We start from the raw sequence: 17,034 nt of genomic DNA, 5'->3' as shown, positions 1-17,034 counted from the left end.
GGCACAGGGATGCTGTACCATGCACAGGCAGTAAGAGACAAGGCCAACACTTTTTTAGGGTTTAGGTGCAGGGATTTCCAGTCCTGTGCTTTTTAATAGTCCTCTTGTAGGATCTCACCATGTTTCTTCTCTCCTTTCATGAAAATTATCCAGTTTTAAACCAAGGAGTTGCGCTCATAGGGAGAGAGCATCTCTGGGGGTGGCAATGTCTGATCATGGATAGTACACCTTTCATGGGTGAAATGCTGCTGGGTGTCAGCGAGAACTGGTTGTGTGTCAAACCCTGCCCATCCCACAGGCTCTCAGCCAAAACTCAAACTTGCCACACTTCAATTAGGGACTACTTTTCAGCTTCTAAAGGGAGGAGGGGACTATTGGGAGGCTGGGGTGCTGTGGACCCCACTAGCACACTCCCCACTGGCACAAGGTCTCTGTCACAGGGCTGCAGGCTGTGTGTGCACATGCGTCAGGGCAAGCCAGACCTCCATGCTGGGGATGGATGTGATCCCAGACCAACTGCATTGGAAAACCTCCTTCTACCCGGCAGCTCCTGGGAAGGGTCCCCAGAGGCCGCAAATGGCCCTGGGAGGCTTTTAGGGTACCCCGCAGGGAGCAGAGAGGGGGCCGGCTGTGCTGCTGAGCTGCTGCTGGGCTCGGGCTCTGCTGTGAACACAGGCCAATCTGATCACGCTGGGGGCTTCACCATCCCTTCAGCCTCTTCTCTCTCCCAGCGCAGAGCAGGCTCGGGCACCCTGCCCTGCCTGGGCCAGGACGGAGCAGGCTCCCTGGCCCCGCACCCAGCCATCACTGCCCAGGCTGCCAAAAAGACCCAGGTTTCCAGCAAACCTAGTCCTATAGACACACACACACACATATACATATATATATATATATATACACATATGCATGTCTAGCTGGGACACAGGGGTGGGCAGGCACCACATCCCCCGCCCTCGCTGTGTAGCACTGCAGGGGCTTGTGGATTTGCAATGACCAGTGGTGCCCACAACACACTGGTACATGCTGGTATGGGACCGCTCATGTCCTGGGACGGGTGCATTCAGCTGTCCCTGGAGGCTGGGAGAGGTGTCGGTGTGCAGCAGGGCCATGTTTGCATGCTCATTCTTACACACTCTTTTCCACAAAGACTTAAACAACTCTGAGTCTCTTCTCGTGGGATTTATTGTACCACAAGGGCAATTAATGCAATCAGGGATCTCCAGTAACCCTGGGGTCACATTTTCCTCCTCTGCAGGATGGGGAATGGACCCCAGCCAGGGCAGGCACCGGTCAGGATGCACCACCACAAACCATGCACCAGCCCCACGCTGGGACACTTCCCACCGCTCTTCTTCAAAAAGGCTTTTGCAAGCAATGCCCCAGAGCAGATTGAATTAGAGCCTAATAAAGCAGCAGTAATTTGCAAACTGGAAATGCTCCAGAGTACCCAGGACTAATTCATTAAAGTCTTCCTCCTCCCCTCCCTTCCCCTGGAGGTATCTAGTTGAAGGTAGCCTGAGCTTTAGCCCTGCTCTCCTGGCTTTCCTTCTGCACACCAGCTCCTGCACTTGCAGATTCTCTCACATTTTCAGTTTTCTCCCATCCTGGAAAGAGCTATTTGCAAATGATTTACTGAAACGCTTTCAGATTAAAGATAAGACCAAAGATTGACCAGAACGAAAATTTTGCATCAAAGAGCTATTTTTGCTTGAAAATTTTTGGTATCAAAAAAGTAGTTGTTACAGAAAGCATTTGGGTTTAGGGTAAATCTTTCAAGCACAAAAGAGCTTTTGGGTTTTTATCACACTAGTATTTGATTAAAACCATTTTTAAAAAATATATCATTCAGGATTTTTTTTCCTTTTGAAAATAAATTAGAAACTAGAGTAGGAAATATTTTTAAAAAATCAAAACTTTCAGCCAAAATGGTTATTTTTGACCAGTTCACCCAAAGTCCCTCCTTTTGCAGAGGCAAGAGCTCCCAGGACTTGGCAGGGTTGGGTCCTTGTCACAGCATCCTGCTCCTCCCTTGTCACAGTGTGAGAGTGATGGTGACCCCCAGACCTCTCCCAGGGCCAGCAGTGACAGGCAGCTCACAGTGACACAGTGCTGACACCAAGGAAACCTCTGGGGCTGGGCAGGGGGGACAGTCCCTTCCTCCCTGCAGGGGGACAAGACCTACCCCTTGGGGACAGCAACTTAGCATGGGGGCTGCAGGGCAAGGTGGCACCTCTGCCCCTGAGTGGATCCCCCACTCCCAGCCAGGCACCTGTGGGTGTCCCACCAGGCACCTGATTTTTGCAATTTTGGGGTAGCCAAGGGGCTGTGAGACCTGCTGTCCTGCCTGCCACCCCTTGCACTCCCAGTGCTGCGCATGGCAGAGCAGGAACCGCTTGCAGGGGGGGGTTGAGCCCACTGTCAGGGGTTCAAACCACGACAGCCCCTTGGCTGGGTTTCCTGAGCTGCCTTATGGCAGCAGGTGCCTTGAATTTGAGCCGTGGGCTGAGCCGGGCGTCGAGAGCTCGCGGTGGCTCCGTCATCCCAGCAATGTGCCCGCTAAGCAGGGATCAGCGGTGAGGAGAAACGTTATCCCAATGGGCCCCACAAGTGCTCAGCAGCTAAGGTCAGAGCAGAGGGGAAGCTGCTGGACCCCTTGGCCCACCGGCAATTCCCTGTCGGCATTTTTGTTGCCCTGCCTGCCAAGTCTGCCGCCTCCCAGTTGGCTGGAAGGGAGGGAGATGTGGGGATGAGCTCCGCGTGGCTGTGGCTGTGCCTTCAGCGGCAGCGCCAGGCTGCGTGCTGGCACCTCCAGCAGCAAGGGGGGAGCCCCAGCCCTGTGCACAGAGGAGGTGTCTGGGAGCACCCTGGCGTGCACCCCGGCACTGGGTGATGGAGGGGAGCCACACCTGGCAGCCAGCTGTAGGACTCAGTACACGTTGCACTGGTGCTGTGCAAAAGCCAGACGGGGGATGCTGAAGAGCGGTGGGATGGGGGCAGGCTGCAGGATCGTTTTTTTTGAGAGACCTAGGATGAAAAACGGGCTCACACACACAGGCAGCACCTCCACCATATATCTGTGCTGTAGCTCAGCCCTTGCATGCACAATGCACCATTTCTTAGTTTGCGGGTAAGGGATGAGTATTTAGTTACTGCTAAGAAAGCACTTAGATGTCCCTTGATAAGGAATTTTGAAAAGTGGTTAATTCTTCTTTAGAGCTCCTGACAAGCCCTAGCACTCCCAAACTCCTGAGTTATGAAATTACAAACTATCCATCAGCTGCCTTCTCCTTGCCCCTAATTTCTGAGACTCCAGCTGACGTGGCAGGCTGCTCTCCGCAGGCACACGGACACGGCTGTGGCCGTTCTCATGGGACAGCTCTGCCCAGCTTGGCCAGGCAGAGCCGGGTACTGACAGTGCGTTGGTGATCCTGGGTGCTGCCGGGCTCCTCCACGAACACAGGGGAGGTTTAAGCAAGCTAATTCACTGTTCCCACCTTTCCACCCCACGACAGACAAATGTTGCCCAGCAAATACACCCGGTACATAAACACAGTCGCTAGCACTTACATACATGTATGCATACATGCTCCTGCAAATCACTGAGGAGGGGCAGAGCAGACAGAGAAGGGGAGCCCTACCTGCCTTTAAAAGGGAGCTGGTCCAGCACTAAAGAAATGACATTCTGCCATAGCAGAGGGCTGGTTAATCTTCACACTCCACATTTCTTCCTCCTTCCAGTGCAATCAAACCTCTGCAGAGTGTCAATAAGGCCAACGCTCATTTGAAACCGAGCTTGCAAGCCTTGGAAAGATTTGGCTGATCCTTCGTGAATATTTGACTGATGTGTTTGGAAAGTGTAACAAAACCTGAATCAGAGAAGGGCTGCAGGAGCTGTTTGCTTTTCTTGCTCAGTTCTGGCAAGGAGAAACTGCTGACCCCAAGCTTCCAAGTTCAGTTCCTCCTCATGCAAGCTGCCCTGCTTCAAGAGCTTTCAGACGAGGAGTTTAGGTCTACGCTTAATGCCGACAGCAAACATTTTCTCCTCTTGAGAGGCTGTGTGGGAATACTTGCAGGCAAGCAGCAGAGTGGCAGGCAAGGCTTGCAACCAGGGTCTGCCTCTTCTTTGAGGGGAGATACAGCTTGGCTCTGCAGCAGGTGACACGTCAGACATTGTCCCCAGAGCAAGAAAGGCTGCGAGCCATCACAGTTGTGGCCAAGCAATGCAAAAGGTGCCAGTGGGGTGCTGCAGCCCCAGATTTTCTCACTGTGCTGGAGGTCATCCACAGCCAGGGGCCAGAGAGGCTACGCTGCCGTCCTTGGTTTGCAGAGATAAGCCCGAGACATCCTGTTCAGTCAGCGCCTGGCTCAGAGTTTTCCCAGAGCCTGGGAGCATTCGCATCCCACGTTTGGCTTGGCCCACGTTCTCTAACACCCCGTGGCCTCATTTTGTACCCGCTAATATCATCATCTGTCTGTTTGCAGCAGACTCCCAATTTGCATGGATGCAATACAGGAAAGATTCCAAACTAATTTTATTAGAGCTTTGATGTGTTTGGGTTTGGTTGACAGGTTTAGAAGGGTCTAAAAGCCTGAGCTCTGCTTCTGCCTGACCTTCTGAATTTGTGTAGCTCTGACCAGGTAGTCAGTGTCACTCTCCAAAATAGCAAAGGGTGCACTACAGGCTGGCTGGAGTCATGAAGAAGCCAACGACAGAGCAGTATCAGGGATATTCCAGCTCTCCACTGACTGCAGGGCACCCAGAGAATTTTTTTGGGGGGAAAGGAGTGACTCTGCCTCTCTTATCCCTTAAAGCTATCATCGGCAATGGACTCATCAAACATTTGACTAAATACAGCAAGAGCTGTGGAATCACATCTCAGGTGAATTGGGTGTCTGAGTGTGGCTGTTGGCCAAGCAGAGTGTCCTGGGCACCGTGGGGTCTGGGGAGCAGGCTCTGCCTCCTGAGCACCACTCTTACTTTGTGGGGACCAGGTGGGAGATGTTGCTTGGGGTCTGCAGGGCCAAGCTCAGCACTCGATCCAGCAAGGAGCACCACAGCCATCTGTGCTAGCAGGGGCTGAGGGCATGGCAGCATCTCTTGGACAAAGTGTCTAAAAACCAAAGCGACACTTCAGAGGGCAGCCATCCTACTGTCATGCCATTACAACAGCTCGTGCCATTATAAATACATCAACCGCCCTGATGGGAGCTGTGGTTTCCTGTGCAAGAGGCTCTCACCAACCTTGCTCCCCGAAAGCAGGGAGGGCACTCTACCACTGGTGCTAACATGGGCCAGGAGCTATGGCAGAGATGGACCTGGGGCTGGCAGCACATCTCCAGGATGTGCTGTGGGTCAGGGATCGTCACGCTCGTTCTGCCTGGTCTGGGTTGTGGACAAGAGTAGGAGAGTGGGGCAACGTTGCGGCAAAGCAGAGGGCAGAGAAGCTAAGAAGCTTTATTTTAATTGATCCAAGTTCACTGAGCCTGACAAGTTAATGAGTCCCCAGCAAGCAGCTTTAACGAGAGCCGGTGGCAGGCTTAGGAGAAGGAGATGAAAACGAGGGCAGAAATAGATGCTTGTCTGCAGAGCCTGATCGGCTGGGGCCAGCAGGGCAAGGAGGAGCCAGGGAGGGCTGGCAGCAGGCGCGGGGACACCAGCTGGATGCCAAATATGCTGCTTCAGCGCTTTGCCTCGCTGCCCTCCTGCCAAGCCCCAGCCCAGTTCTCCCACTCCCTAGGCCAGCAATTAATCCCCTGGCAGGGGGCTGCAGGGGGAAAGGGGATGGGCTCTTCCCCACCCTCTATTCCAGTTGGTCTTGCTTTTGTGTGAGTTCAGAGCCGCCAGCGTAGAGGCTCCCGCAGTGAGGCGACCAACCCCTCCACAGTGAGACGAGGGCCACGCCAGGGCTCCAGCACCGAGCCCCTCTGGGAGATGCCGTGCTGACGGCCACTGCAATGCCCGAAAGGGACATGGTGACAAGGAGGATGCTGGAGAGGAGGAAGGGGCTGGCTGCTCCCCACTATCTCCTGCCTCTTGCCTTGCAGCCGGGGGCAGCCGTGCCCCTGTGCTGGAGCCGGGGCCAAGCCCCAAGCCGGGAGGACTGACCATGGCTAGGGACCTGGCCGGCTCCAGCCTCCGCAGGGCCTGAAAGGGGCCATTGTTTGCCCAGGGCTTTGAAGACGAAGGGTCTTGTACAAGTGCCAGGTGGTGCGAGCCGCGGCGCAGGGGCAGCTCCCGGCTCCCCAGGCTGCTGCTCGTGCTGTCAACACCCCCCACACCCTTCGTTTAGGGAAAAAAATAAAAGAAGCGGGGGGGGGGGGGAAACTCTTTTCTAAAGGAAAAAAAGGGCAGCAGCCCTTCCTTCACCATCCGTGGTGGCCATGGCAGGCGCTGGGGGCTCAGATGTTCTTTGTCACCCGCGGGGCTGGGGTTTGGCAGCGGATCCGCAGGGAAGGGAGCGGCACAAACCCAGGGGCTGCGAGCCTCGGCTCCCGTTCCTCCGGCGGGGCGGCCGGGCTGGGGCAGGGCAGCTGCTGTGAGTTCACTGGAGCAGCACTTTCCCACAGTCTGGAGAAGTGACACATGGCTCTCACACATTCCTGCGCCGGCAGGCTCGGCCGCGCTTGGCCAGGAGTCAAGGCAGGCGGAGGGCTGCCGCTGCTGGGAGCTGCTGATTAGCAGGTTCCGACTTTGGCACCAGCCCGGCCCTCGGAGGGCGAAGGAGATGGAGGGTGCAGAGCAGACCTGGGCTCCGAGGTGGTTTGTGCAAGCTGCTTAACTCTTTAGAGGCAGGCGCTGAGCAAAGCTTTCCTCTGGGGATTTTGCTCCGCTTCGCCTGCTTTGCCTTTGCTGAGCCGGCAGCGCGGTGCCCAGCTGCCTGCACCCCCTGCCTGCAGTGCAGGTATCCCCGCCGCGCTGCCCCATCACCCCTGCCGCGCTGCCCCATCACCCCTCGCATCCCTCGGCGTTTCCCCGCGAGCGCAGGTGGGATGTGCATGTGGGACGTCGCTGGTGCTCGGAGGAAGAATCTGACCCGGAGAGTAGTGGGGTTGATCCTGTCGGACACCAGCCTCGCTTCCCACGCGGGCTGGCCAGCTTGCCCACAGAGCCTGGCAGGGGGTGAGCAGGGCTGGCAGCATCCCAGTGCACCAGTGGGTGCTGGGGCAGCCTGGCAGAGCGCCGGGAGAGGTGTCAAATAAGCTCCTGGTGCAGGAAGAAAAGGGTGTCCCCACGTTCCTCCCCAGGATGGCAGTGCAGCAGCAGCTGCCCAGGGTCAGGATCCTCTTTACAGGCAAAGTTTGCCCTCGCATGGGCCTTTGTTCATGTGTATGGGGTATTTTTTCTGAATTTGTGCTGGCTTCAGAGCCTTGTCCCATGCATGGGGGAAGGTTTGGGGTCTGAGCTCCTGAACCCACGGAAAGAGTTGCAGGTTTCCAGGAGGGCCAGGCAAGTATCTCCCAGGACTTAGGCAGTTCAGCCACTCGCAGGCCTGCCTGCAGCAAGGAGGCTCAAGGGCTTAGGGAGGATGGCTGGACCGTGCCCCAGGGATTGCAGGAGCACCCTGCCAGCTCCCACACAGCCCTTGCCCTTGTCCGGGGAAAGACCTCTCTGTCGGGAGGTGAGAGGCGTGCCCAGGCTTACCCAGTGCCTGCCCAGCCCTCACCACTGCAGGTGAAGGATCGGGCTGCACACCAGGGCTGGTGATTCACCGTGTGGTGTGACTGGCATCAGCCCGGGCTGCTGGAGCGGTCCAGGCGGTTCCCGGCCCGCCTCCACCAGGGCCTCCATCCTGCAGAGCTGGCGGAGGGCCCAGGGCAGCGGCTGCAGAGCTGTCTGGCAGGGGCTGCTCCTCACCTCCGTGCTGAGGTGAACCCTCCCTTGTGATAACATCAGTTTCCCAACCCTGCGGAGGCTGCGATGTTCATTCCAATGGAGCACCCATGGCCTCAGCCTCTTTCCTTCAGGAGCCCAAAGCAAGGACACACACCTCCCAGTCCCTGCTGCATTGCACCAGGGCCTGTCTGACTGGGAGGAAGGCAGAGAAGGCTGGGGATGGTCCTGCCTTTGCCTGCCTCCCCTTCCCCATGTCCTGGGGGAAGCTCCTAGGCTCAGGTTTAAGAAGGACTGCAGTGTTTCACGTGTCAAGGTGCCCTGCTCTGTAGCAGGACCAAAGATTTGGGTGAACTGGTGGTGCTGCTGACACCACACTGGCCCCACTGGCCCTGCTCCACTGCCACATCTCAAAGCCCTGCCAGGATCCCACGAATGTGGCAGGCTGAGCTTCCAAGGGCTCTTTGGGCTACTCCAGCTCTTGCCCAGGTCCCCACAAGTTTACAGAGCTGAGCCCTGACCCTGCCACCTGGGCAAGGCAGCTGGTGGCCGGGGCTGTACCGAGGAGATGGCAGCTCCAGCTCTGCCCTGCTCTGCCTGTGGGAAAGTCATTCCTTGCCTGTTTCCACTCCTGTTTTGTGTATTCAGGCCACGAGTTCTCTCCAGAGCCTGGAGCAGCTCCAGCCTTAGGTGGGGTCTTTCAGCACTGTCATGCAAAAGCTGTGGCAATCACAGTGCTACACCACCACCAGCAGCAATTGCATTTACAAGTTTCCCAGTCCTCCCAAAAGTCAAAAGGAGCTGGTTTCATGCCTTCCTCCCTGCCTGCTCGCCTTCACTTGCTAGTTTTGTTTGATTCCAGACTAACCATGACCTCCTCAAAGGCTGTAAAGAGCATTTTGCCAAACAGCTGGAGGCAAACCTGGGGTGGCCAGGGGGTTCCAGACGATGCAAACACTCTCTTTTATCTTACCTATGTATTTTTGGTCCTTGCAATTAGTTGCCTGCTCTGTCTGCTCCCTATTTCCCTGCGGTTCCTCCCAGCATCCCTGCCTCAGAAACATTTTGACAGAGAAGCACATCCCCATGCCCTTTAGCTCTTCCGACAGCTCTCTGGTGGCTGTGGGTGTTGGCCCTGCATTCACACCCACCGCAGGCACCAGCAAGGCTCAGCAGCGCAGGGACCGGCACCACAGCTCGTGGCAGCCCGAGCTTTTGGCCACCCCTTCTGCAGTGTTCCCTGCAGGAGCTTCCTCCCCTGCCTTCATTACAGGTGACAGTCAGGAACCAAATACCCCGGGGTGTCTGGATGCTGCTTTGACATCCCCCAGAGATGAACGGGCTTCCCGGCAGGCTGTACGCAACCGTTCGCTCCCAGAGCTCTGTCTCCTCTTTCTGCTCATCTTTAGGAAACCTCCAAGAGCTGAGGGGAGAAGAAAAGCTGAGTGAGGTTGTGTGTTGTTATTGGCTGTAGGGACATCTAGTCTAAGCTTTGGGGCTGGCAGGCTCCTCCAAGACTTGAAGGATACACCCTGACTTTCTGCTTTCCTGCATCAGGAGGAGGCAAGGGCATCCACCTCTTTTTTTCAAAGAGTTACATAAAAAAAAATTAAAATAATGAAAGATTCCAGTGGCACCACTAATTGGGTCTCAGAGGGGGTTCGTTTGCTTGTCATATGTGATCCTCAGGCCAGGGAAACCATGGCAAAGGGGACCACAGCCTTCAATCCTTCTCAAAATAGTGAAGGAAGCAGAACACCATAAAACCCTTTAAAGTATTTGCTTTTACAAGAAACCAGATAGCTGGATCGCTGCTAGCCGAGTGCTGCCGATACGTCCTCGCCCTGCACTTGGCTGTTACCTGGCTGTTTCAAATATTATTTTTTGAAAACCACTTCCATAAATCAACAAACACAGCCCAGCACCAGCAGAACAGCCCACACGGCTGGAGAGCCGGTGGCCACTGCCAGTCAGTGAAGTAGAACAAACTAGCAAGTACGCAAAGAAATGTGATTAATGAAAGACAGACCACAAAGCCTATAAAAACACATTTCTTGCTTTTATTAGACCAAAGCAACTGTATAAAAACAGCATGCGAGCCCAAGATGTACCTGGACAGAGAAGAGCAAGGATTGCCACCACCCCGCAAAGACGAGGCATGTGGATCCCCCGCCTGCCCCTCATCCTCCCTGCCGCCCCACGGGCATGGGGGAGAGGAGGCTCCACCACAGCATGCCCAGCTGGCAGGGACACACATCCCCACTGGAGCCAGCTGGGGTGGGAAGGAAGGATGGAGGGGAGAGGGACAGACAGAGAGTTAATCACAGCGGTATGGCAGCGCTCATGAAAGGATGGGTGTTGCTGGGTGTCTGGCACTGGTGCGTTAGCACCACATGGCTAAGGGGAGGATGCAGTGGTGTTTCATCACTTGTCCCTCATTCACTGGCGCCTCCAACCTGCAGAAATGTTATTTTTGCCTCCCCAGGCACTTCTTTTCAAGTTAAAAATAAAATCTCCCAGCAGTGGAGGGGAAATTTTGTTGTCACCCCCTATTCATCCACCTATATGGTGGAGACTGTAACAACAGTGGGAGATCAACCCGGGGATCGGCATAGCACCCTCGCTTCCCGGGGGAAATAAAAGCTACTCCACTTCCCTGCCCCACCAGCATGGCCTGGGCACAGATATATTAAAAAAAAAAAAAGAAGAAAAAGAAAGCCCCTTTTTCCGCTCTTCAAGGCAAGATCTCCTCAGCGAGCGCTGGCAAAGAAAGGCATCTTGTTCAGGGGCTCTGAAAGGCAAGATGAAAGGGGAAACCTACATTTTTCAGCCCAGCCTGTTTCTGACATGGGAAAATAGCGCAGACAAGAATAGATAGCTTGTTGGCTCATTTTTTCCTTGACAGATTATCTGTGTGAATGCACCGTATTAAGTCGGGAGTAAGACGCCAGGATCCCCCCGCCCTCCCTCTCCCCCTTCCCCAGCTACCTTGAGAGCAGCGAGGGTTGAGAAGCTGTGATTTGTGAGCCTGCGGGGCGCTGGGGGTGCACAGGGTAGCCATCCATCACCAGCCACCTCTTTTTGTCACCCCTCATGTACTCAGCAGCCTTCTGCCCCTGCACTCAGGTTCCTGCATGCCCCAAAAATGAAACCATAACTGTTCCAAAAGCTAAACTCAGATTAGGAGGAGCTGTGCTGAGATTAATTTAGTGATGCTCCCTGCAAAACATGTCCCAGCAGCACACGTGAGTGGTGGCATTGGAGCAGGACATGCTGCCATGATGGGACAGGAGAGGGTGACCGTGACCATTGGCAGCCCACGGGGACCTAGGCTGGTACCAGCACTGCTCTCGGCTGGCACTTGGCTCCAAGTGCTGCTGCTGTCGCAGCTCCCGTGGTGGCTTTTGCTGCACTTTCAGTAGCTCAGCAGCCATCGTTTCTATGCCGGTGCCGCTCGGAGTGTGGGTCATTAGCTGCGGCCAGCTGCGTGACCCACCAGTGCTATCACCCATGACGGCCACTCTCTGCTGCCCGCTGCGGATCGCCAGGCACCGGGTTATTAAAACAAATGTGCAGGTGCCACACTTGGGGCTTGAGGCAGGCTCACACCAGCCTCCTGCCCACCTGTGCCCCGGCTGAATCGGGTGTTCACACTGCAAAGGAAGCAAAAAAAAAGAAGGCCCAAGCGAGGGCTCTGCTGTGTGCTGGGGGAGGCTGGCACTGCTCCTGTGGGCATGCTGCTCCCATCAGTGGGGTCATGCTCTTTGCTTCGGTTTAGAAATGAACTCCTGTCAGAGGGCAGAACCTGTGGCTGCATTGCCCAGCCCCAGGCACGTGCACCAAAAAGCCTCACTTAGGCCAAAAGCAACACACTAGCTTAAAAAGATGGAATTAGAAGGCATGTCTGGTTTGGATCACCTTTGTCCCCTTCTGAGCCATTTGGGTCCCGTTGCCAGGTTTTACCTAACAGTCAGAAGAAAGAACAAGCAGAGTGCTTAAATGATGGCGTTCCCCTCCTCGAAGGGCTCCAGCAGGGCCTGCAGGCCACCACCCTCAGCTGCAGAACACAGGCAGCAGCAGCCACTGAGGCATGACAGGATGGTTGGGGAACATGCCTGGCCAGACTACAGGTCGCTGGGAAGATCGCTTCTCCTCCAGCACCTGGGATGCTCACAGGCCTGAGCAAAACGTACCCGGCGTCCCCCTGCATCCCCCCGCATCTCGCCACCCCTGCAGCCCCCGCCAGCCTTGCAGCCATGTGTGTGCATGGGTGGGTGCATCTGCCCAGGCGTGCTGCACCCTGCCCGGGCAGTGTGTGCGTGTGCATGTGCGTGTGCATGTGCGTGTGTGTGTGTATGTGTACCAGGAGGCCTGTTTGCATATGAAAGTGGCCGTGTGCTCCGGAGGGCTGTATCATTTATTGTATGATCTTATCTGGCGCGTGCCTCAGCCGCCCTTTCCCACACTCTGCATGCTCTGCTGCCAAGGCCCCGGGCTTAGCCTGTCAGCATTACCCGGGCTCAGCAGGCAGGCAGTAATTCCCTGAATAAAGAAAACATTTTAAGGTTTGACAAGTCCAGCATTTGCATGTCTGTTTTCAGAGAAATAACCATCTCAGGGGATTAAGCCCTTTTTTTTTTCCCATCCAGCCCAAAGTATGAAAACATTCTTGACATAGTTGCCTGAAAAAAGGATTTCTATAGAGAAAAATACCTTGCGTCCTGTGTGAGTCCAGTGATTTGCTGCGGGGGGAAAAAAAAAAACAGAAAGGAAAAAAAGAAAGAAAAGAGACGCTCCAGTCCAATAGGTTGTTCGTTTTAAAGTGGGTGAAACGCACCAGCAAGCGCCACGGATCCCAGGCGACGCACACACCGGGAAGGATTTGCATCCCTCCGTCACTGCCCACCTCTTTGTGCCGTGCCGGCAAAGCCTGTCGGCTGGGCTCCCGTGGGGCTTGGGCTGCACTGGCTCACAGCACCACTTGTGACCTGAATGAATCCTCCCCGGCTCAGCAGCCCTGGAGAGGCAGACAGCTGCCTAGGGACGAAGGCTGGGGGCTCCGGGGGCTCCAGGGGCTCTGGGGGGGCTCCGGGGCTCAGCTTGCTTGAGACGTGCTCTGACACGGGGGCTTCAGCTGCCCACGCCAGGCACGTCCTGGAGGAGCACTTGCTCGCCGCACGGCCAAGCCAGGGGACGTGCTGCTGCAGGAAAGCACCAGCCTGAGAGGACTGGGAGCAGGTCAAGGCAGAGGAGATCGGCCAGGTTTAGTGTGTTACACACTTATTTTATTTACTTGGAATAAACTGGATTTACAAAGGACTAGTCACCCTCTGACCCCAAGGAGGAGGTTGCGCTTTGCCAAATTCAGGCTTCACGGGATTTGGGCCTCTGGTGCACTACTGGGGGGACTGGGAGAGACCAGTCTTTGGCCCCAGTACCGTCTGGCAGCTCCTGTGCTGGCAGCTGCCTTTGGAGCCTTCAAGCAAGAAGGTGCACGTGGGAATTACACACACATGCCGGCCCAGGGCCCAGGCTGATGACAAGCATCCTTCACTCCTCTGGGCTCTCTGCCGCGGTGCTGCTCGGCACACCCAGGATGCTCCCAGCTGTGCCGGCTGCCGGCTCCCATCCTGACACGGCTGGCGGTGGAGCCTGGCGCGGCTGCTTGTAATTTGTCAGGGTGCTTTGCCTTCCTTCTCCCCGCCTCCCCTCTGAGTACACTGGTTTTCTTCACAGCTAAATGAGGCTTTAAACCAGGGGATAATACAGCTTTAACACGGAGAGGCTTAAAAAGCAAAAGTGAATCATTTCTCAGTTCTCCTTCCCATAATCTCTCCTGGTAACATTAATTATGAGTTTGCGCAGAGTGCCCCAAGGCAAGCGCTGCTTTCCCAGGACAATTAAAGTTACTTAATTATTAAAAACCGTGTGTGCTGTTCCTGTGCGTTCCCCAAAGCACCGTGAGGCAGGCGGGCCGCCTCAGCTCACACACTTTCTCAGAGCGGCGATTGAAGCATCTGTGGGAAAGTCTGCTCCTTTGTAATTCCTCCAGCATAATCTCTGCAAATCCCACCCTCGGCCCGCACCCCGGAGGGCGAGCGATGCCGGCGGCCGAGCCTCTGCCCCCAGCCCTCGCGTGCGGGACGGTGGCGGGGGCGGCAGCCGGGGCAGGTGGCGGGGTGCTGGGCGCTGGCCAGGCTGCCCGTTGCGGGCAGGGGAAGCCCGAGGGGGCTGCCCGCGGCTGGGCATTTGCTGGGTGTTGGATGCTGGTGTGGAGATGCGGAGGATGCTGAGCTCTACTGCCAGTGCTCCAGGTTCAAAGCAGGGCTGGCCAGCCTTGTAGGCAGCAAATGGCTTTACACCAGCAACAACCAGCTTGCCAAAAGCCATGCATTGCCCTGACAGCCGAGCCCTGCTGCCCTGCCACCTCGCTCTGCTTGCGGGTGAACCAGGCTGTGCATCCAGCACCCGCAGCCCAGATGCCCAGGACAGCCCCAGTGTGACACAGAAGCAGGTTCAGCTTCTTTTTCTTCCTGACTCAACATATTTTTCAGTCTGACAGAGAAAATCTTGGTCAATTCTTGCTCATAAAAGCCAGGGAGGGGCAAAGGCGCTGTGCAGCAGAGGCAGCAGTGGCAGGCACAGGAGGATTTCTGCCCAGCAGCTCAGGGCCAGAGCATGGCACATGGGAAGCAAAGAACCAGGGTACAGCTCCCTGCCCAACTCTCTGCATATCAGAAGGTGCCTCCGTGTGCTCAGCTCAGCCTTACGGTCTGGTATTCTGGTTCCTTCACCCCTTTCCCAAGCCAAGGATCACCAGCTTGCAGTGCATCAGGTGCCAAAACACGCCTGCTCCTGCGGGAGCGGTGCCAGCCGCCAGCACCCCGCTTGTGACAGTAGCAGGTACGGGGCCAGCGGGGGAGCAGGGCAGCGGAGTGGGTGTGAGCAAGCTCCGTCCCAGCTGCTTGCAGCTGGTGTGTCAGGCTGACTCAGAGCATCAGTGGGCGCAGCTTTCCCCACCTTGTGTGCTTTTGGCTGCCACAACAGTCTGTGGCAGAGGGTTTCACAGCTGAGCAGTGCCTGGTGAAGGCAAGGGCTTCCTCCTCTTTGTTTTGGACTTGTTCTCATAGTGATTTCACTGTTCCAGGTTTGACGCCAGCGCTCCTTCCACCTGCCACTCTGGCTCCTGGGACGTTTATCATGTCCCTTCAGCTTTTCCAAGCTTATGTGACCTGGACATCTGATCTTTAATGATCTTTCCTCACCATGCCTCCAAACTCTACTCACAAGCATTCTTAAGGCCTTTCTTCATACTCCTTTATTCCTGTTACATGCTTTTTGAGAAAAAAATGCTGCACGTAATACTCAAGAGGAGGATCGATTTAGTTGTTCTCTCTTCCTTTCCTAATCACACATAACGCTTGCGGTCCTGACTCTCACTCAGCATCGCTGTATTGACTCAAGACTGTTATAGATGACTTCTCCCAAATTGCTGGTGACATCCTCTGAGCCCCTCTGGCTACAGCTCATGTCACTTTCCCCACCCTCTGCCCCAGGCTGGTAGGAGCAGCTGGGTACCGACCCCAGCTGGGCTGGCATCACCTTGTCCCAAACATATACCACTCTGCAGCTCCTCACTTTGCTGGATGACGTCTCTGGCAGGTCCCTGCTGTGGGACTGACCCCTGGCACACCCCTGCAGGAAGGCTGCAGCGTGGGGCACTGCCCGAGCATCCTCCCTGATCTTCAAACCAACCCTCAGCTTTTCTGCTGAGGCTTTTCCTTCCCTGGGTGCTCTGTTTTGCCTCCATCATCCACGACCTGCACCAGCACGCTCGTTGGTTTTCTGCTCTTGGCACATATGCAAACGTGCTTATTTTCAGCTTTTAATACCTTTAGCAAGTTCTTCCCTAAACTTTTAAACCACCTTTTTTGTGACTCTACTTTTAACCTGCCAGGGTTTTGCTCTTTTCTGTTTCTCATGTTACAGCACCACCTCCACTTTTGAAGGCTCTCTCCGTCACTAACTGCCTTATTAGCTTCTCCCTACAACTGCCAGGCTGCTTTTAGGCCCTTCTTGAGCCACCAAGAGGGCTGGGGGCTGCACAAGCCCCCACTGCTGCTCTGGGTTGTGCTAGCAGAACAGGCTAGCTGGCTCTGGGGGAGCCCTCCTCTCCCCACAAACACCCAGCCACCCCCTGAAAGAGCCTCTACTGTACGTGGGGCTCTTTCACCCCCCGCCGCAAGCCCAGGCACTTCTTTCCTTCCTGTGACAAAGCTGATCCCGAAACAAAGATTTTCTCCAGTGCTGCCGGCAGCCGGTTTGACTCCTTGAAGTAATCGCTGTAATTGACCCTTGCAGGCGCTGAGCACCGAGGGAGCGGGGCCGTTCATCAGGCTGACAGGGTGTGAAAACCATCAACTCTTTGGCTGGGCTGGCTCCAGGCCCTGTCAGGCTGTGCCGGGCTGCTGGTGAGCCCCGTAGCTGTCCTCACCCTGTGGCCCCTGCTCTCAGTTTGGTGTGGGGGCTGGGTGGGTCCCCAGGGTGCAGGTGGGGAGGAGGTGAGCAGTGCCCTCATCTTCACCGGGCATCCCCATGGCATGTGAGGAGCAGGGCTGCAGCAGCTTCACGGATAACCTGCTTTCAGCAAAAACCTGCCAAGTTTGGGTCAGCAGCTCCCTGTAGCTCCAGGACATGGGGACGGAGCCAGCTCAGCGCTGCGGCTCTATACTACTGGCAGCATCGCAGCGTGGTGTGGCATCACTGTGCATTATCACTTCAATATAACCAACATCCCAATCCAGGGTCGCTGGCTTTCACCATCCAGGGTATGGAGCCTATAAGTGGCTTTTCCCTAGGTGAGGGACATCTTCAAGGCACAGAGCTGATGTCAGAGGTGACAAGTGAGACACATACCCGGTGATAAACCCCGCAGGGCTGGCTGCTCCTCGCGTCTGCCTCCAGCACCTCCTCCGCAGTCCCATGGTGAGGAGTGAGCTTGTGCTCCTACATGAGCGGTGGTGAGCAAGGCTGTGGAGACATGGCACAGGGGATGCCCATCCCTTGCCAGCCCATGCCAGCTCATCCCTCTCACGTGTGGCTCGGGCTCCAGCGAGCGATGAGATTATTTTCTGGCTGCTGCTGCTCCTGCCGGGAGTTGCTCCAGACCCTCTTGGTCCCAGTGATCATTTCAGCCCCATTTG

Source organism: Leptosomus discolor, chromosome 7, assembly GCF_034619465.1.
Source record: "Leptosomus discolor isolate bLepDis1 chromosome 7, bLepDis1.hap2, whole genome shotgun sequence".
Classification (NCBI taxonomy): domain Eukaryota; kingdom Metazoa; phylum Chordata; class Aves; order Leptosomiformes; family Leptosomidae; genus Leptosomus; species Leptosomus discolor.
The sequence above is the reverse complement of the archived record's forward strand: the minus strand, read 5'-3'. Positions refer to the sequence as shown.